The sequence below is a fragment of the Musca autumnalis genome, unplaced genomic scaffold (assembly GCF_047663935.1).
Source record: "Musca autumnalis isolate F117 unplaced genomic scaffold, ASM4766393v1 scaffold_2, whole genome shotgun sequence".
NCBI classification, from domain to species: domain Eukaryota; kingdom Metazoa; phylum Arthropoda; class Insecta; order Diptera; family Muscidae; genus Musca; species Musca autumnalis.
Genome location: NW_027411755.1, coordinates 162,868,955 through 162,890,299, shown reverse-complemented (window position 1 = coordinate 162,890,299; position 21,345 = coordinate 162,868,955). Strand labels below are relative to the sequence as shown.

The window sequence follows — 21,345 nt, the reverse complement described above, 5'->3', positions numbered from 1 at the left end:
TCCAGTACGGCAACACAATGACATGCTCTCGTCACAGTACATCATCGGGTGTTATCGTGAAAGCCATCCTTATCGCCGCACAGTGGTTCGGAATCGTTTTTTCCTAGTGAAAACTCTGTAACTTTTGAACGGATAGACATATTTGCATAAGTCTTTTTTTGTTCGACAGATAACAGCATTCAGCTTTTTCGACTCAATAAATGACACCAAATCGGTCTAGCGGTTACGGAGGTTCAGGGTCAAAGTTATAAAATTGAGTTTTCTCATATTTTGCATCAAAATATAAGTGTTTTTAAGTTTTTCATATGTTCTAACTATTTAAAAAATGTCAGACGTCAATAAACAAACCAAATTGCTACAACAAAATTCAAAGCGATTCGAGAGCTGGTCCTAAACTGAACTTTTCCGAAATTTTGTGTGGGAGGTACTCGAAGGAGTGAATCGATTGAGTCCATATTTGAACCTCATTAAAATGTTCCGGACTTTTTCGAAATTTTGTGGGGGAGGTACCGGAAGGAGTGGACCGCTATAACCCATCTTCGAACTTAATCTAAATTTGGACAAAATATTACGAAAGCCAAATTTTGGACCGAATCGGCTGATCCGTTTGAGGGTTATCGTGGGCTCCAGCCAGCCAGACAGACAGACGGACATGACTAAATCGACTCCAAATTGTCTGAAACGAATTTCGTCCAAATATATTTGGGATCTGAAACCGTTATTTCGATGAGGCACATTTTTGGTCCTTTCAAGTGTATATAGCCTCGTTAGCATAAATGCTGAGGTTATAATGAAATCAAAAACACATCAAATAGAAATATCGACAACATCGAATGGCGCTTCTTATATACATAGTTCACCAACTTCAACATAGAACCAGGTGAGCAGGGATTGTTAAAAGAAGTTGTAAAACTAGTACCAAACGTTCAACATTTGCAATTTAAACTCTTATTGTACCCATTCACTCATTGTCACTTTTCCTTCTGTATGGCTTAAAATACGAGCCACGCAATGCTCCTAGGGAGACAGGTTTTAGTCAAAAGTGCCAAACAACTATGGCACCGACAAGGCACGTCACATGTGTAACTTTGGTATTTGTGACTTTGGAGGATTAGAAAACCAAGCTGAATATAAAAAACTTTTGCATTTAACACTTTTTTCTAGTTTTTCCAAATTCACCTACACTAAAACACGTTTATCCATCAACATAAACCTGGAGAGCGAGAGACAGAGAGTAGAAGGATGATGGAGGATGTGAAAAGTGTTCACAAAAAAAAAACTTGAATATATTGCTGCTATTTCGCACGTTTTAATTAAACTTTGCAAAAATCATATCATGAGAACAAGGCAGACACACAAACACACTTAAGACAAATGCTACATATTCACAGATGCAGTATGCAATACTTTCTGCCCTTTCTTTGCCCCACTGCTCATACTCATACACCAATCAACACCAACCCATTTACCAGTAAAGAGTGGTACCCAGGCTATGAAATGAATTGTTTGTTTGCATGCATTGGTCCTGTGCTCGCTCTGTGGCCCTTAGGGATCTTTCGGACTAAGGTGTAAATATTTTCAATGCTCACAACCATTCTAGTTTTTGGGCGTTCGAGGCGTAAACCAACAAACTCCATTTTAAATGTTTGGTTAACCTGAATGGCCAAACAGTTAGCAAACTAAACAAACAAGAACAACAGCACTAGCAACAACAACATACATTTTCATACAAACAAAGGTGGTGGCACTGGGAAAAGTTGGCGGAAGTAGTTGAAATGTTTTTTGCTCTTGTTGCTATTGTTGTTATTGTGCCTTCCATCTCCCGACGACCGAGAGACACACATACATACATGTATGTGGAGATAAATGCACAAATAGATGAATGTTTCAAAGGGAAACGGAAGTTCACATACACAATGTTGACTTATAGCCCATATATTTGGCTGGAATATGTATAAACATCTTAAGACGATTTTGGAATTTAAAATTTCATCGAATGGCTTATAAAATAATCTCAAAAAATATTTAATCAAAATATATCTTATAAGAAAAAGCCTCAGAGAGTTTTAAGGTTCCGATTATTTATTAGCTTGAATAAATAAATGTCTATTGAAAAGTCTTATGATATTTTCCCTAGAAAAATCCAATTCCATATTTCTTCGGATTTCTTTCTAAACATGATATTGTAAGTTTTTATACCCTTAGCCTTTAGGCTAGAAATGATATTTACACTTTGATAATGTCTGTCTGGCTGCGTAATATTTTCTCCAAACTTAGTTTAATTTCGAAGATGGGCCATATCGAACCACTCCTTCGGGTACCTCCCACACAAAAGTTTAAAAATTTTCTGCTAAATGGAAGCAATCGACTTGGTCCAAACATTGTACATCGTATTATTTCTTCCAGATATAGATCGGGTTCCAATATGGACTATTTCGGTCTACTCCTTCGGATAAAGTGAAGTTTAAGAGCTCCTCTCGGATCGTTTTGAAAATTTTTAGTAGGTTCTCCAAACCTACTTGATAAGCTTGCTGATCAAGGGGTTCTCTCTTTCAACGTTAGATATCTCTCTCGAGAGCTGGAAGATCGCCATCCACTGGCGATATGAGGACGCACCCTACTGCAGTTTTCAGCCGTCATTCTGAAGGGTTTGAATGTTGTTCCATTGTGTTATACTTATGACGCCGCATAGCTTACTGACCGACCTATCGCCTTATATGTGGCCAATAAGATACCTTTGTCTCCACTCCAAGTGCTGTTGCCTAGGGATTTGAGGACCGTGTTCCTACATCTCTGCTTGTCTCAGATAGCTGTGGCATGCGTGGAAGACGTAAACATGCTGTCTAATGTGTTAGTTTGTGGTCGTTCTGTGTTCATTGCGCGGAAAAAGGGCACCCCCTTTGGGCTGTAAGTTCGATCAAATAGAAAGATCAAATCAATATACCAAGATCGTCTAATCCTCCGGAGATATCACCCCAACTTGGGGAACTCCATGTTTCAACCAACAGGGCTTTGACTTCATGATGATCCTGAATTCCTCGTACGACTGGCGGCCACACACATATAGTTGGTTATCCATCCTTTCAAACTTGGCCGGAGGGTTGTATGCTCGATGCCTTGCAGTGCTTGACCAACGGCTTTTGATAAGTTGAGCGCCGCCAACATTGTCCTATCGCAAGACTTGTTCTGGTTGAGTCCTCTACTAATATGTGTGGAAATGGCGTGCAGTCCTGTTTTAGCGATGTGGTCCTCACGGAATCTGTGTGCTGCATTATGTATAGGTATTTCTGATGCTGTGGAGGATAAAGCCTAACATCAGTAGCGGGTCTACCCTGATCATTTTCCAAACTTCGGGAACGATGTGGGCGGCAAGGGGCAGGTTAAGAACTTTGTTGAGCTTCTCAACTCTTGGCTCATCCAGTTGTTTCAGTTTTATCATGGAGATAACATCAGGGCCTGACGCATTGGATGCTTATGCACTATAGCTTGCGGTGATTCCTCCTCGGAGGAAGAGATCTAATGCGACGTAGTACTCTACTCTTTGCTTTGTCACTCCCGGTGTGCTCCTCTACGAACCGGTCAGCATAACGTCGCCAAACGTGACAGAGGTCATATCTTTCTCTTTCCAGGGTTTTTTATTACTTCAGATTCAATGCTGCAACTCTTCGGATGATCTAACTTCCAGTGTCAGCTTCCTGACTCTTTGGTCACTGGGGTGTGCTTGACGAAGCTCATAACGCTCATTTTCTAATCTCGTCGCCTCTGCTTTGATGTTTGGTCTCACTTCGGGTATTCGACGAGCTGGTAGGTATATGGCGAGCGGTATGATGTCTCGGAACGTCATTTCTGCTACACGAACTTCAGAATGGTTGGGCAGACCTCTTAAGCGGTGATTAGTGAACTCTCTGAAACAAGGCCAATTAGATTTCCCATGAGTGGTGAAAGTATGGCGTTCAAAGGTGATGAAATCGGGCGGTCTGTTGATGCGGACAATTATAAGGAGATGTTCTGACCCAAGAAAAACGACGGGTTGCCATGTGACGTCATTTGTCAGAGCAGGTGACATGATGGTTTGACCGTGCCAAACGTAGAGCTATCAATCTATTCAGCCAGCACTATACCCATTTGGTCATTTCTGAGGACCGAAAACCACAACTCATGACCATCCAAAAGCGGGCTAATTTTGGGCCTTTACATACATTCCATGTCATTAGAGGTAGGTTCAAGCGAGATAGGTCTGTATTGAACAGGCTGGTGCTATAGGGTAGCTAATCCCCCACCTCCACTTCTGGTGCAATCCTTCCTCAGTATCTTGTAACCATCACAAAGCTGTAATTTATAGTTGTTGTTGAGCTTAGTTCCCTGCACCACCGCGAAAATTCCATTCTTGCTGTTAATGACATCCGCTATTTCTTCGATCTTTCCTCAAGCATGTCGCAACATGTCATTAGAGGTAGGTTCAAGAGAGATAGGTCTGTATTGAACAGGCTGGTGCTATAGGGTAGCTAATCCCCCACCTCCACTTCTGGTGCAATCCTTCCTCAGTATGTTGTAACCATCACAAAGCTGTAATTTCTAGTTGTTGTTGAGCTTAGTTCCCTGCACCACCGCGAAAATGAAATTCTTGCTGTTAATGACATCCGCTATTTCTTCGATCTTTCCTCAAGCATGTCGCAACAATGTTCTTGTTTTAGTCCCTCACTTGGACGAGTCCACAGCAACCCCTGAGAGTCAACAGCAACCGTATGAGAAAAACGGAACACACCCATATTGGTCCTGGTTTTCCTCCGACCTGGCACAGGCCAAAAGAATCCGGAACAGGAATTCCGGCATATGCTGCTTCCAGCATACAAACGATACAACTACAAACTTATTTACACTGTGGCCGGAACACGGGTGTTGTGTGGTTTCCTGTCAATCCGGTATCGAAGAACCTGCCGCCGTCGAATACTTACGGTTCTTATGGGTGAACTCAAAACGGACTAAAGTTGATGTTTTGTGAGTAAACTATACAAAAAAATGTCTTAAAACATGACCCATGATTGGTGAAAGTATGGCGTTCAGAGGTGATGAAATCGGGCGGTCTGTTGATGCGGACAATTATAAGGAGATGGTCTGACCCAAGAGAAACGACGGTTTGCCATGTGACGTCATTTGTCAGAGCAGGTAACATGATGGTTTGACCGTGCCAAACGTAGAGCTATCAATCTATTCAGCGAGCACTATACCCATTTGGTCATTTCTGAGGACCGAAAACCACAACTCATGAGGAGCATTGAAGCCCCCCAGACGGCTATGACCATCCAAAAGCGGGCTAATTTTGGGCCTTTAACGTGGATTACAGCAATTTATCGGCGGTATGCATACGATAAACTACCCTCGGCAGTTCCACAAATTACAGCTACCCCCATACATTCCATGTCATTAGAGGTAGGTTCAAGGGAGATAGGTCTGCATTGAACAAGCTGGTGCTATAGGGTAGCTAATCCCCCACCTCCACTTCTGGTGCAATCCTTCCTCAGTATGTTGTAACCATCACAAAGCTGTAATTTCTAGTTGTTGTTGAACATGGTTCCCTGCGCCGCCGCGAGTATGATATTCTCTGTAATAAGTCCGAACTTTAACATATGCAAAAATATATACAAGGATGTGTGGTCTAAATATCCCACCGAAATGGCTGAAATTTGGTATTAAGTCTTCGTTAGGGGTATTCAACTTTTCACCTGAAATTTGTCCACGTCTTCATATAGCCCCCATAGAACGGTACCTCCCGATTTCCCATATTTTGAAGGTTGTGGCCTCAACATCACACTGAAATGGCTGACATTTTGTATTAAGTCTTCGTTGGGAATATAAAACTTTCCACCTGAAATTTGTCAGTATAGGTCCACGTCTTTTTACAGCCGTCATAGAATGGTACCTCCCGATTTTCGGTATTTTGAAAGTTGTAGCCTCAATATCCCACAGAAATTACTGAAATTTGGCATATAAGTCTTCGTGGGGTGTATAAAACGTTTCACCTGAAATTTGTCGGTATAGGTCCACGTCTTCATTTAGCCCCCATAGAACGGTACCTCCAGATTTCCGGTATTTTGAAGGTTAAGGACTCAATATCCCACCAAAATGTCTGAAATTTGGCACTTAGGGTTCGTAAGGGGTATACAACTTTCCATCTGAAATTTGTAGGTATAGGTCCACGTCTTCATATAGCCCCCATAGAACGGTACCTCCGGATTTCAGGTGGCCTCAATTTCCCTCCAAAATGGCTGAAATTTGGTATTAAGTCTTCCTTGGTGGTAAAAAGCGTTCCACCTGAAATTCGTCGGTATAGGTCCACGTTTTCATATAGCCCCCATAGAACGGTACCTCCCGATTTCCGGTATTTTGAAGGTTGTGGGGTCAATACCCTGCCGAAATGGCTGACATTTTTTACCTTGCGGTTAAAAAAATGTCCACCTAAAATTCGTCGGTTTATGTTCAGGCCTTCATATAGCCCCTATAGAACTATATTTCCCGAATTTCTGTATTTTGAAGGTTGTAGCAGTGGTTATACATTTCTCTATTTTATTGACTTATCTGAAGAGAATTTTAAACAGAAAAATTGTACACACAAACATTTTTGTACCTATTATTGAAATATATGTAAAATATGTAAAATGCATAAATTTTGCATATGTCATATGTTTCGATTGCAAATTAATCAGAAGTCAGAAGCCAAAAATATGCCCAGTCCCAAAATTTGACTTGAATTGGACCAAAAATATTGCATAAAATTCCGCTGTCTACTCATGATAGAGGGTACTGAAAGTTCGTCCCTGTCGAACTTATTGCATTCTTATTTGTTATACTTATATTTTTCCTAATTCTTCAAAAAACATAAACGGATTTACCCATTATTTGTGTGTAAAACTAAAAATGTCAGGCTAGAGGAGTAGATAATTTTTTATTCGTCCCTTCTTTATGCTCCACATGCAATTCTAATGAAATTCTCCAAGCAACTTTATGTTGACCCAAATGCGGCGCAATTCAAATGTTCCTAAAAATGTCCAGATGATGTTTATACAACGTTTTTTGTTTTGTTATTTTTTTGTTCAATTTCCATATTTAGCTAACATCTTTATGTCAATTCAACGCTACATGTCAGTCAGTCAGTGAGTGGTGTTGTTTTTGTTGATGATCCGTTTTTTTTTCTCTGTGCAATACTTCAACACTACGGAGTAATTAAACAGACCCATCAGCTTGTTCTCTAGACAGGCATCATTCTCAGTTGGCATTTGTATTTGTGTTGTAGTTGTTTTGTTTTGGGATAACTTGGGAAATATGAATAACTACTGTGAAAGAAAAAAAAGCAACACCACACTCTAACAGGATCATATAATGGTGGAAATATTAAAACTACTCTCATGTGTCCAATGGGGAACAAAAATAACACGCACAAGCTCACACACACACTCACGTCGCATTAACATGAGGCGGAAAATGGAACCTAGGAAAAGTCATAAATCTTTCGTTGAGGAGGGGAAAAACCAAACACAACAAGACGAAACAAATACCACTCCACAGTTTTACACACTCTTCACAACTTTTGAAAGCTTTTCAAGTGTCGTAATGGTTTCTATTTATGGTGTTGTTGTGTTCAGTAGTAGAATAGCAACAACAACCACATAAGCTTCAACTCAAACAGAAACACACAAACTCAAGTTCTTTTTCTGCATTCATTCATTCATTGGGTAAGTTTTTCAGACTGCTGAAGCTAATAAAGCTAAAAATACATCAAAAGATAATACCCCACTTCTTTTGATAGTTTTAACGACCGCTCGACTGATGCGAAGAGCTACATATGCATTGGAAAACAACGCATATTTTTTATATCCGGCATCATCTACTCGAACAAAACTTGAAACGACTGCTTCTTTTTTTGTACCGTAAAGGTTTTTCTCCATTGACGTTTTTTTTCAACTTTAAATTGAATTGAAAACAAAAGGCCAAAGTTCTAAAGAGTTTTCATTTTGAAAAGGGGCGATTGCCGGAAATAAAATAAATAAGTTATCTATCTACATATTGTATTATTGAGTTAGGAGGGGATTTGTGTGAAAGTGGTGTTTAATTATTCGAAAAAGGGCAGTTATGGAACAAGCTTGGGAGGATATCGATAACCACAAAGTAAGGGACCAAAATTGAAAATAGAAATGTTTGTGAAATCTCTTTTAAGTTAAGTTATTTATGAGGTACCGTTCTATTGGGGCTATATGAAGACGTGGACCTATACCGACAAATTTCAGGTGGAAAGTTGTATACCCCCAACGAAGACAAGATGTCAAATTTCAGTCATTTCTGTGGGATTTTGAGGCTACAACCTTCAAAATACCGAAAATCGGGAGGTACCGTTCTATGGGGCTATATGAAAACGTGGATCCATAGCGACACACTTCAGGTAGAAAGTTGCATACCCCCAACGAAGACAAAATGCCAAATTTCAGTCATTTCGGTGGGATATTGAGGCCACAACCTTTAAAATACCGAAAATCGGGAGTTACCGTTCTAAGTGGGCTATATGAAGACGTGGACCTATACCGACAAATTTCAGGTGGAAATCTTTATACTCCCAACGAAGACTTAATACAAAATGTCAGCCAATTAAGTGTGATGTTGAGGCCACATCCTTCAAAATATCGGAAATCGGGAGGTACAGTTCTATGGAGGATATATGAAGACGTGGACCTATGCGTCCATATATTCCATCTGCTGCATTTTTCCGAAATTTTGTGTTAGAGGTAGCTGAAGGTGTTGACATATATAGTCCATATTTAAGCCCAATCGATGTCTCGTAGAAATATTACGATGTGCAAAGTATGGACAAAATCCGTAACTGCCTTCAGGGGTTATCGTGGGCACAAATTTTCCGAATAATTTCGAACTTTTATGGAAGAGGTACGTTAAGAAATGGACCGATATGGCTCACCTTCTGACTTAAACTAAATTCAGACAAAATATAACGATGTCAAAATTTAAGACCGAATCGGCACTACGCATTGTGCCATAAGGGATTTTTACAACTTTCTGGCTGTTTTCTCAGGAAGTACGGACTTGCCCTGAAAAACATGTACCTTCGTAATAGGAGCAACAAATACCAGTTGCTAAAACAAAAATCAAAACGATCCGAGAGCAGGTCCTATGCTGAACTTCTCCAAAATTTTGTGTGGGAGGTATCCGAAGGAGTGGACCGTTAGAGTCCATATTGGAACCTCATCTATGCCTGGTAGAAATTTCACGATGTGTAAATTGTGGACCAAATCGGTTGCTCTCTTCAAGAGTTATCGTGCGCAAACATTTTCTAAAATTTCTGAACTTTTGTTGGGGAGGTACTCGAGGGAGTGGAACGATATGGCCCATCTTCGAATTTAAACTAAGTTTATACAAAATATTACGAAGGCCAAAATTTGGGTCAAATCGGCTCATCCATTCGAGAGTTATCGTGCGCACCAGCCAGCCAGACAGACAGACGGACGGACATTGCTAAATCAACTCCAAATTGTCTGAAACACATTTCGTCCAAACATACTTGGGGTCCAAAACCATTATTTCGATGAGGCACATTTTGCCTGTATAAAAGTGTATATACCCTCGTTAGCATAAATGTGTTCAATCGGGCGGTACCTTTATATGTGGACTATATCAAAGTGTGGACAATTTTTGGTGGAGAAGTTTTGTAACTGCAGGGTGATGCTCCCTTTTGGTGGAGAAGGTTTGTTACTACAGGGTACTTCAAAGTACCGAAAATTGGGAGGTACCGTTATATGGAAGGTTAGATCTTCTTTGTCGATAAAAAACCTTTTAAGGTCTTCTATTGTCGATAGAAGACACGATAATGCCTTCTATTTTCGGTAAAAGACCTGCTAAGGCATTTTATTGTCGATAAGGGACCTGCTAAAGCCTTCAGTTGCCAATAGAAACTCTGCTACTGCCTTCTATTGTCGGTAGAAACCCTGCTAAGGCCTTCTAATATAGACCATAAGACTTGTTAAAACCTTCTATTTTCGATAGAAGACCTCCTAGAAGGCTAAAGCCTTCTGTAGCCAATAGAAGACCTGTTAAGGCCTTCTATTGTTGATAGAAGACCTGATAATGCCTTCTATTTTCGATGGAAGACCTGCTAAGGCTTTTTGTTGTCGATAAAAGACCTGCTAAAGCCTTCAGTTGCTAATAGAAACTATGCAACTGCCTTCTATTGTCGATAGAAAACCTGCTAATGTAGAAAAAAAACTAGTTACGCCCTTCTTTTTTTACAGAAGACTTACTAAGGCTTTTTATCTATAGAAGACCTGCTAAGGCCTTCTATTGTCGATAAAAGACCTGCTAAAGCCTTCAGTTGCTAATAGAAACTCTGCTACTGCCTTCTATTGTGGATAGAAAATCTGTTAAGGCCTTATATTAAAGACAGAAGACTTGTTAAAACCTTCTTTTTTGATAGAAGACCTACTAAGGCTTTTTATTTATAGAAGACCAGCTAAGGCCTTCTATTTCTTGACAATAGAAGATCTTCTAAGGTCTTCTGTTGTCGACAGAAGACCTACCTGTGCCTTCTATTGTCGATAGAATACCAACTAAGGCCCTCTGTTGCTAATAAAAGATCTGCTAAGGCCCTTTGTTGCCAATAGAAGACCTGTTAAAGCCTTCAGTTGCTTATACAAGTGTTGCTTCCGCCTTCTATTATCGATTAAAGACCTGTTGAGGTCTTCTGTTGTCGATAGAGGACCTGTTAAGGGCTTCTATAGGCAGTAAAGGTCCTACTAAGGCCTTCTACTGCCAATAACAGAACTGCTAAGGCTTTCTATTGTTGATAGAAGACCTGCTAAGGCCTTCAGTTGTCGATAGAAGATCTGCTAAGGCCCCTTGTTGCCAATAGAAGACCTGCTTAGGCCTTCTGTTGCCAATAAAAGACCTGCTAAGGCCTTCTGTTGTCAATAGAAGACCTTTTAAAGCCTTCAGTTGCTTGTATAAGTGTTGCTTCCGCCTTCTATTATCGATTAAAGGCCTATTAAGGCCTTCTATTGTCGATAGAAGACCTGCTTGGGCCTTCTATTGTCGATAGAATACCAGCTAAGGCCCTCTGTTGCTAATAAAAGACCTGCTGAGGCCTTCTGTTGCTAATAGACGACCTGCCAAGGCCTTCTGTTGTCGATAGAGGACCGGCTAAGGGCTTCTATAGGCGACCTGCTAAGGCCTTCTGTTGTCGATAGAGGACCTGCTAAGGGCTTCTATAGGCAGTAAAACACCTGCTAAGTCTTTCTATTGTTGATAGAAGACCTGTTAAGGCCTTCTGCTGTCGATAGAAGACCTGCTTGGGCCTTCTATTGTTGATAAAATACCAGCTAAGGCCCTCTGTTGCTAATAAAAGGCCTGCTAAGGCCTTCTGTTGCCAATAGACGACCTGCTAAGGGCTTCTTTAGGCAGTAAAGTACCTGCTAAGGCTTTCTATTGTTGGTAGAAGACCTGCTAAGGCCTTCTGTTGTCGATAGAAGACCTGCTAAGGCCTTCTATTGTCGACAGAAGACTTGCTAATACCTTATATTTTCGATAGAAAACCTGCTATTACCGTCTTTTGTCGATAGAAAACCTATTAAGGCTTTTTGTTGCCAATACAAGACTTGCTTGGCCTTCTTTTGTCAATAGAAGTCCTTCGAAGGCCATCTGTTCCCAACAGAAGACCTGCTAAGGCCTTCTGTTGCCAATAGAAGACCTGGCAAAGCCTTCAGTTGCTTATACAAGAATTGCTTCCGCCTTCTCTTATCGAAAAAAGATCTTCTAAGGCCTTCTATTGTCGATAGAGAACATGCTAAGGTCTTCTGTAGGCAGTAAAAGACCTACTAAGGCCTTCTATTGTCGATAAAAGACCTGATAAGGCTTTCTATTGTTGATAGAAGACCTGCTAAGGCCTTCTGTTGTCGAAAGAAGACCTGATTGGACCTTCTATTGTCGATAGAAGACCTGATAAGCTCTTATGTTGTCGAGAGAAGTTCTACTAAAACCTTCTGTCACCAATGTTCTGCCAAGCTTTCTGTTACCAATGCAATACCTGCTAGGCCTTCTTTTATTAATAGAAGTCATCCGTATGCCATCTGTTGCCAATAAAAGACCTGCTACGTGCCTTTGTTGTCAATAGAAATTCTTCCAAGGCCTTATGTTACCAATAGTTGTCCTGCTAAGGCCTCATTTTGCTAATAGAAGACCTAAGAATATCTTCTATTGCTAATAGAAGTCCTGATAATACGTTCTATTTAAGACTTGAAAAGGCTTTCTACTATCAATTGAAGAGCTGATAAGGCTTTCATTGCCAACAGAAGTCATGCTAAGACCTTATATTGTCAAAAAACGTCCTGCTAAAGCTAATAAAAGATCTGCTAAGTTCTTCTATTTTCAATAGAGGGCCTGCTTAGGCCATGTTTTGGCATTCTGTTGCCAATAGAAGCCCTTATATTGTCTATATTAAACTTCTTAAGGGGTCCTATTGTGAAGAGAATACTTGCTAAGTCCATATTTACATTATACAATTTTTCTTGCGGCAATTGTCAGTTTGATGGAGAGAGGGGTGAGGCATTTGGTAACCCTCTCAACACCCTCTCTCACCTACAAACTGACAATTGCCGCAAGGAAAATCGCCTAATGTAAATTTGGACTAAGGGTTTCTTCTATCAACGGAAGACCTAATAAGGCCTTCTATTGTCGAGAGAAGTTCTGCTAAGACCTTTTATTGCCAATAGAAGACGTGCTAAGGCCCTCCATTCGCAATAGAAAACATCCTTAATATTCTATGGTCAATAGGAAACTTTCTTAGGCCTTCTGTTACCAATCAAAAAACTGCTAAGGCCTCTCTTTGCCAATAGAAGATTTTCGAAGGCCATCTGTTGCCAATAAAACATCTGCTTGGGTCTTCTGTTGCCAATAGAAATCCTGCTAAGACCTTCTGATGCTAATATAAGACCTGCTACGAACTTCCATTGTCTTTAGACGTCCTGCTGAGGCTTTCTGTTGCTATTAGACGACCTGCGAAGGCCTTCTATTGTCGTGAGAACACTTGCTAAGGCCATCTATTGGGAGACCAGCTTAGGCTTTCTGTTGCAATGGAAAACCTCCTAAGACCTTCTGTTGTCAATCGAAGAAGAAGAGAAGACCCTCTGTAACTATTGGTGGATACATTTTTTGACCACTGGGAACCTCATACATATTTCACACAACAGGTAATTCGTTCAAAAATTGTAGCTAAAATCTTCAAAATACCTAAAATCGGAATATACACTGACTAGCAAAATGCCCGCTACTTCGTATGCGGAAAGAATATAAAAAAAACAAATAAACAATATATAATATGAAAATGGCAAATACTGAAATTTTTGTTGCACTAATACCAATTTTAATCAATATTTATTTTTATTTTAGTACTGTTTTAGTTCGATTTTTAAAAATATCAGCCGTATCTCACCCTTACACATTAACAGCGAAATCAACGTTGCACAGCCATAATCAGCACTGTCCCTACACCCAAAAAAAATTGAGTACCATTAAATACTTTTCGTATACTTATGGTACGTATTTCGACGACATATCTCAACCATACACTGACATAAATACAAAATAATTACAGTTATCGTAATTCCAAATCTCAAGATTCCAGATGTATCCGTTCGTCCAATTCCAAATTGTACCAAACTTAGTATCATTTCGTACTATTCGTACCAATAAGAAAGATTTTCCTAAACTACATCATTCTGCAAATACTGTTAAATCTTAATTCCAAATTTTAGGATTCCAGCTCTATCCGTTAAACCAAATCCAAATTGTACCAAATTTAGAACAATCCAAATTGTACTAAATTTAGTACCATTTAGTACTTTTCGTATCCATAAGTATGATTTTTTAAAACTACCTGAATCCTACTCTTCGACTGTAATCGTAATTCCAAATTTCAGGATTCCAGCGCTACTATTTCACCCTAATCCAAATTGTACCAAATGTAGTACTATTTAGTACTTTTTCGTACCCATAAGTACGACTTTCCGAAACTACCTGAATCCTACACTTATTCAATAATATTAATCCAAATTTCAGGATTCCAGCTCTATCCGTTCACCCAAATCCATATTGTACCATATTTAGTAACATTTAGTAATACTCGTACCGATAGTAATACTCGTACCGATACGTATGACAAAGTCTCCTCAATCCTACAATCCAACAGTAATCTTAGTTCTTAATTCCACCTCTATCCGTTTACTAAAATCCAAATTGTACCAAATTTAGTGCTTTCCGTACCCATAAGTACGAATTTCCAAAACGACCTCAATTCTACAGTCCACCAGTAATCTTAATTCCAAATTTCAGGATTTCAGCTCTATCCGTTCACCTAAATCCAAATTGTACCAAGTTTAGTACCATTTAGTACTTTTCGGATCCATAAATACGAATTTCCAAAACTATCTCAATCTTACACTCCTACAGTTAATCCTAATTCAAAACTTCACAATCCAGCTCTATCCGTTCACCCAAATCCAAATTTAGTACTGCTCGTACTCATAAATACGAACTTCCAAAACCATTTCTTTATTTCAACGCCACTTCCCAAGAACAAATTGTAGAATTTTAGCTCTACACCCGATACCAAATTTAAAAGGATTTAGTACTTTTCGTATATTTATGGTATGCACGTATTTTTTGAACCACCTCCATATACCAACGCTAGACATCAACACTCACCTTGACACCAATAACAAATTGAGTGTCGTTCGTAATATTCGTATACATATGGAATGTATTTCGACAACCACATATATTAACCCTACACTGGCATTAATACCAAATAATAAAAGTAATATTAATTTCAAATTTTTAGGATTCCACCTCTATCCGTTCATCCAATAACAAATTTTACCAAACTTAATACCAATAAGTACTCTTCGTACCCATTAGTACGATTTTCCAAAACTACCTCAATCCTTAAGTTCAACAGTAATCGTAATTCAAAATAACAGGATTCCAGCGCTACCCGTGCACTCAAATCCAAATTTAACCATTTAGTACTATTTGGTACATTTCGTACCCATAAGTACGAATTTCAAAAACTACCTCCATCTCAATTTTAAACTCCAACAGTAGTCTGACCAAATTCCAGCTCTATCCGTTCCCCCAAATCCAAATTGTACAAAAGATAGTACCATTTAGTACTTTTCGTACCCATAACTACGAATTTCCAAAACTACCTCAGTCCTACACTCCAACAGTAATCCTAATTTCAAATTTCAGGACTCATATTTAGTACCATTTAGTACTTTTTATATCCATAAATACGAATTTCCAAAACTACCTTAGTCCTACACTCCAACAGTAATATCAATTCCAAATTTCAGGATTCCAGCTCTATCCGTTCACCCAAATCCAAATTGTACTAAATTTTGTACTTTTCATACACTGATAGTTTCCTAAAACCCCTTTGGTATATCTTTCATAGTCTTCATCAGTGACCCTCAGTCCAAATTTGAGGAATCAAGCTCTATTCGTTCACCCAAATCCAAATTGTACTAAATTTAGTACTATCAAGTACTTTTCGTACCCATAAGTACGAATTTCCAAAACTTCCACAATCCTAAGCTCCACCAGTAATCTCAATTCCAAATTTCGAGATTCCAGCTCTATCCCATCCCCATTGTACAAAATTTAGTACCATTTAGTACTTTTCATACACATAAGTACGAATTTTCAAAACTACCCCAATCATACACTCCAACAGTAATCTCAATTCAAAATTTCAGGATCCCAGCTCTGTCCGTTCACCCAAATTTGTATTGTACCAAGTCCCTATTGTATCAATCCTACACTTCAACAGTAATCTTAATTTCAAATTTCAGGTTTCCAGCTCTATACGATCACCCAATTTCAAATTGTACTAAATTTAGTACTTTTCGTACCCATAAGTACGAATTTTCAAAACTACTTCAGTCCTATACTCCACCAGTAATCTCATTTCCAAATTTCGAGGTTTCAGCTCTATCCGTTCACCTAAATCCCCATTGTACCAAATTTAGTACCATTTAGTACTTTTCATACACATAAGTACAAACTTCCAAACCTATCTCAATCCTACACTCCAACAGTATCTTAATTCCAAATTTCAGGTTTCGAACTCTATCCGTTCACCCAAAACCAAGTTGTACAAAATTTAGTACCATTTAGTACTTTTCGTACACATAAGTACGAATTTCCAAAACCACTCCCATATCTCAATCCTATGCTCCGTCAGTAATCATAGTTCCAAATATCAGGTTTCCAGCTCTTTTCTTTTCGCCCAAATCCAAATTGTACTAAACTTAGTACCATTTAGTACTTGTCGTACACGTGAGTACGAATTTCCTAAATCATTTCCTTTTATAAACACAACTTTCCAACCTTCATTTACATACCAAATTCCAAGTTTCTGTCTAAATCCGTTCAAAATATACAGCTGGTACTAAATTTTGTAACTTTTAGTGCTTTTGGTACACTTAGAGGTCGAATTTCCAAAAACAATTTGGTACATCTTTCTAACTCTCTATTAGTTACCCTCATTCCAAATTTCAGAATTCTAGCTCTTCCCGTTTGCCTAATACAAAGGGTACCATATTTAGTACCTTTTAGCACTTTTCGTACCCTTCTTGTTCGAATTTCCAAAAACCCAGCCTTATCTCACCCCTACACACCAACAGCAACCCACAGTCAAAATTTCAGCTTTCTAGCTTCAGCGGTTTCGTCTGGGCGATGATATGCCAGTCAGTCACTCACTCACTCAGTCATCACTAAGCTCTTTTATATGTATAGATATGTCAAATGTTATATAGGAGCTATACCAAAAAATGGACCTATGTTGTCAATTTTCGATGGAGAAGTTGACAGCTAGTTCGTTGTAAAAATTGTAGTTAAAATCCTCAAAATGCTGAAAATCGGGAAGTACCGTTATATGGGCGTTATAGCAAAACATGGACCAATGTTGAAAAAATTTTGTGGAGAAGTTTTGAGGAATGGGAACCTCAAATATTAGATTACTGTACTTCTTTCGAAAATGTAGCTAAAATCCTCAAAATACCGAAAATCGGGTGGTACCGTTGTTATACCGTATGCACAAAAAAAATAAGTAAAAGGGGCGTTCAAGTCGGCCAGATTTCAGCCATTTCGGTTGTTGTAGCAACGAAAGTATGTCTGTTCATATATCTTATATCTTATCTGGTCCTGATTCCTCTGTGTCAAAATTAAAAAAAAAAAAAATTAACATGGGTGGCTGCTTCTATAAAGAATCCGGAGACAGGTAAGTGAGTTTAGCTGGGCAGCTAAACAAACGCGGCGTGTCGGGCGATCCTAAGCCACATGCAGGACATGTGTTGCAATACAGATGTGTATTAATTCGGGCGCACTACGAATTGAGGCTGCTGCTGCGACGACGATGAATCCGATAACGTAATAAAAGACACGCTGGAGATGTTCAGTTTAGGAATTTTGTAACTTTTGTCGATTAAAAAGTTGTTAAAATTTCTTTTGGTTTTTCTAACAACTACAAACCAAACAAATGAAATTGTTGTAAAATAAACAATGAGTAAAGTTGTTAAAAAGTTACTGAATAGGGGGGCTGGCGCAGCAAACGGCAAAATAACTCGCAGTGGTCTAAACAAGTACTCTCTTAATAGGGGTCGAGTACAAGTATGCAGATGTAAAAGGTTTAAAATCGCACATAACTTAAACTTTTGCAAGTAAAATATACAAAATATTTCCATTTTGGCTTCGTCCGTGATTTTAAGGATCAATTGCCTTTGTAAAACTGAACAAAAGCCATACCTGTCGCCCCCCTTGCATCGACACACATGTACCCTGAACACCCTCGAATATATTTCTTATTTAGTGTCTACCTTAAGGCCATGTTTTCTCCCTACGCAATGTCTCTAATATATCATAAGTTTGGCAAAGTTGTAACATAAAGGATACAAGTTTTATTTTATGATTTTGTTGTTGTTGATGCTGTTTGTTGTCCTTGCTAAATTGAGGGTAGTATTTTACACTGACTGAAGTCATGATAGCTAATTTGCTTTTGTTTATACCCAGCAATGAAATGATTTTTTTAGTTTTTACACCCTTTTCTTTTAACTTGACAAACGATTGAAACTTTTTTGTGTAACAAAGTCATACTTTGTTTTTGTCTGTCGGAGGAGAAGGAATTTATGCTCGATTTGTTTTCTTTAATCTGCAAAACTTGATCTTTGAGTTGGGTACTCTATCATGTGGTAGGAGTTATGTGTGAACTTAAATTTGTTAGGAAAAGTTAGAAATTAATTGGCTTGGGTTAAAGTTTGGTAACTCTGTTTGTTAACAAGGCATAAAGGAGATAGAGGGAGAAGAAAGGGTAAAAAGAAATGTGAAGTTTTCATAAAAAGGATAAATGTCCTTTTACTGAAATCAAAGGAAATTTCTAGATTCTAGAACATATTTATGGCTCAGAAAGGTGGTAAACAGGCGTTAGTTCATCATCATCAAACGTTTTTTAATTTCAGATCCTTTTCGATATATTAATCCTTTTTTTGGATTTTAAAATTGTGTAGTGGCATTATTTAAGAAATATTCTTTAAATTCTATTCATATAAACATTCTATTTGTGTAGAGTAGGGCTGCTCAATGAGCGCACTTCTGCTGCCGGCGTGTGTCAATTTGCTCACTCACACAATTGAAAAAGAGAGCTTTTGTTTTTGAAATGAAAATTTGCAATACACAGGACAACCCAACAAACCAACATTACTCGAACAAAACATCATATTTGAATTATAAATTCTTGTGTAGCCACTGGAGAATAAACGAAACTTGATTCTCTTGAAAATAATGAATGTGTATGCTAGTTATCAGCTTATCCGTGTAATTGTAGAATGTGTTTATATGAATTGTTTTTCGTAAATTTTATAAAATCAGACTGAATGGTAGAGTAGGGCCGCTCATACAAATAAAAAAATATTTTGTTATTGTGTTGGTTTTGAAACACAAACATTTTGATAGTTTCCCAACATACCGTTCAGTCTGATTTTATAAAATTTACGAAAAATAATTCATATAAATACATTCTACAATTACACGGATAAGCTGATAACTAGCATACACATTCATTATTTTCAAGAGAATCAAGTTTCGTTTATTCTCCAGTGGCTACACAAGAATTTATAATTCAAATATGATGTTTGGTTCGAGTAATGTTGGTTTGTTGGGTTGTCCTGTGTATTGCAAATTTTCATTTCAAAACCAAAAGATCTCTTTTTCAATTGTGTAAGTGAGCAAATTGACACACACCGACAGTAGAAGTGCGCCCATTGAGCAGCCCTACTCTACACAAATAGAATGTTTATATGAATAGAATTTAAAGAATATTTCTTATGGGGGCCCGGCCCCCCCGAAATTATTTGGTCGACTACAATTTTTTGAGCTACTTTAACAAATTATTACGTTTTTTCTCTAAAATAATTTTTATTTTTGGAATTTTGAAAACTAAAGTTAGATTGTTCTGAAGGTTATGTACTAAAAATGTACTGTATGAACAAGTTGTCTAAGAAATATTTAAAAAAATTTTTTTTGAATACTCTTTTTGAGATAAACTTCCAGTAAAATCTGAATTACTTCTTTATCTCATGTAATTTGATTATCAAATAATAAAGGGTCGAGGAATTCTATAATGAATATAAAGGTCTTGAGGCTTTAAACTCATTCTGTATTCAAAAAATTACGAGTTTATTATTGTGCGGATTGGAAGTGCATGAAATGACATGTTTACTAGACAAAATGTACGATATATCAAGTGTTTTCCGTGGAGTATATCTCTAAAACCAATTAGAAAATTGTTTTACTACCTTAATTTTTTATTATTTATTTAATGGAGAACAATTTATTGTTGTGCGTCATAAAGTGCTAATATCTGCTATAAGTACTCGTAGCATACCCATCTGAATTTTTTTCCTACCATTAACAAAGTTGTAGCTTAAAACAACCGTAAACGAAATTAATGCTCAAACATTGGTTAAATGGTATTAAAATCTGCTGAAATTTCGGCCTTTAGGCTAACGATAAAAATGTACCTCATCGAAATAATGACCTTTGACTTCTCATATCCAAAAGCCGCTTCAAATAATTTGGCGTTGCTAAAATGGTGCGCACAATAACTCTCGAAGGTCCAAATCGATTTCTTCGAGACATAGATTAGGTTCGAATATGGTTTATATCGGTTCACTCCTCAGGTACCTCGCACACAAAATTTCAATATCCGATTTCACCGAAACTTTGAACATCCTAAAATTACTTCCGGACGTACATATCGCTCATTTACTCAAAGAGTGCCACATTTCAAAAAATCGAGTTTCGAGAAAAATGCGTTTTAAGTTGGCGATTGAAATTTGACTTCCCAACTTAAAAAGAATATTACATAAAAAACAAAATAACTACCATACCATATTTTTCAAACACCATGGACCATATTTTTCAAACACCTAGCCAGATATCAGTGTTAAATTTCTGTGCAAGATCAAGCATGATTTGAAGTGTTTTATTGCTTCATAAACTCCAAAAACTTTTGTGTTGAACTATGCGAAACTCGTAGTAAATCAGCTGTAACTCGTCTAGTTTTAGAGATATCAGCATGAAAATTTGAAATTGCTAAATCAGAAAGTGAATTTTTTGAGTTATGCCACTCTTTGAGTAATTGAGCTATATGTATATCAAGTACCAAGAGGTTCTATATGCGACAACATCTTCGGATACCTCCCTCACAAAATTTCAACATAAGTGCAATTTATGGGCTGTTCGAGAATCCTTTGGACATTTTGACCAATGCTACTTTGCGGTCTTGGTTACAGCGATATTCTATTTTTCGTGGTAAGTCCATTCTTCCTGACATAACGGTTCAAAAGCTCTAAATCTTACCATGATCAACTAAAATAACGGCTTGACACCATAAATATCAAAACGAATGACTTCCAAAATTAGATCCACTTCCAAAATGGACCATTCTTTCAGGTATCTTCTCCACAAAAGTGCAAAATTTTTGCGCTCTTATCGAAGTCAAACTTATGAGCTCAGCATAAGCATTTAGTCCCAACACCCACAATCTTGAAGTTGTATACCCAAATGTTTCGATATTTTTGTCGGAAAGTTTATACGTCCAAAAAAAGCCACGAAATTCTGAAACTCCCTGACTACACAATTTATAGGACAAAGATTTTGGTTATGAAGCCCGTATTCGATCTGCCTATAGATAAAAGTCTCAACTTATACAGGCTGTTTGCAAACCCGACTGATATTTTT

At 38.0% G+C, this 21,345-nt stretch overlaps 1 protein-coding gene and 1 long non-coding RNA gene across 2 annotated transcripts in view; one reads left to right on the top strand and one right to left on the bottom strand.

Moving 5' to 3' along the window:
• The window catches only part of LOC141394801 (protein eyes shut-like), a 423,861-nt gene that overhangs the window by 138,650 nt on the left and 263,866 nt on the right, over positions 1-21,345 (bottom strand).
• Positions 1-21,345, top strand: part of LOC141394803 (uncharacterized) — a 340,204-nt gene that overhangs the window by 120,150 nt on the left and 198,709 nt on the right. The gene's annotated exons all lie outside the window — the stretch shown is intronic.